The sequence below is a fragment of the Arachis hypogaea genome, chromosome 5 (genome assembly GCF_003086295.3).
Source record: "Arachis hypogaea cultivar Tifrunner chromosome 5, arahy.Tifrunner.gnm2.J5K5, whole genome shotgun sequence".
Lineage (NCBI taxonomy): Eukaryota > Viridiplantae > Streptophyta > Magnoliopsida > Fabales > Fabaceae > Arachis > Arachis hypogaea.
The window spans coordinates 74,277,978-74,278,870 of record NC_092040.1 but is presented as its reverse complement, the minus strand read 5'-3'; the positions used below and the strand labels follow the sequence as shown (position 1 = coordinate 74,278,870).

The 893-nt window shown below is 44.1% G+C and overlaps 1 non-coding gene across 1 annotated transcript; it reads right to left on the bottom strand.

Annotated features, from left to right (window-relative positions):
- Positions 1-371: 371 nt before the first annotated feature.
- LOC112804397 (small nucleolar RNA R71) lies at positions 372-475 on the bottom strand. Its single transcript, XR_003203004.1, has one exon. It is a non-coding gene; the product is annotated as a small nucleolar RNA R71 (small nucleolar RNA).
- Between the last annotated feature and the right edge of the window lie 418 nt (positions 476-893).

Sequence of the window (893 nt, the reverse complement as noted above, 5' to 3'; positions counted from 1 at the left end):
AGAGGAGGGTTCTTGGTTCATACATAAACCCAACCTCTGGGAATTGTGGTAGCAGCATTCAGAAACCACTCATTCAGGCCAACAATTTTGAACTCAAACCACAGCTAATATCACTGGTGGAGAATCATTGTTCATTTGGTGGGAGTGCTAATGAAGATCCAAACCAACATCTCACAAAATTCCTGAGAATTTGCGACACTGTGAAGTCCAATGGAGTCCAGGAAGATGCCTATAAACTGCTCTTGTTCCCATTTTCACTTAGGGACAAGGCAACTAAGTGGCTGGAATCATTCCCGAGGGGGAGCCTAACAACCTGGGATGAGGTGGAAAGCAAGTTTCTGGCACGTTTCTACCCCCCACAAAAGGTCAATAGGCTTCGATCTGAGGTTCAGACTTTTAGACAACAAGATGGTGGAACTCTCTACGAGGCATGGGAGAGGTTCAAGGATTTGACAAGGAAATGCCCACCAGACATGTTCCATGACTGGGTGCAATTGCATATTTTCTATGATGGACTTTCTTATGAATCAAGGAAGGCTGTAGACCATTCATCAGAAGGTTCATTGAACAGGAAAAAGACTGTGGAAGAAGCCATTGAAGTGATTGAGACAGTGGCTGAGAATGAGTACTACTATGCTTCAGAGAGACACAACACTAAGGGAGTCATGGAGCTGAACCATGTTGATACAATTCTAGCCTAAAATAAGGTGTTTGCCAAGCAACTAGCAGAGCTCACCAGGAAATTAGAAACAAATCAAGTGGCTGCAATACACACACAAGATCAAGAGGAAGTAAGCACTGAAGGAGGTGATTGGGAAGAGGCCAACTATGTGGGAAATCAACAAAGGCAACCATATGATCCACATTCCAACACTTACAACCCAGGCTGGAAA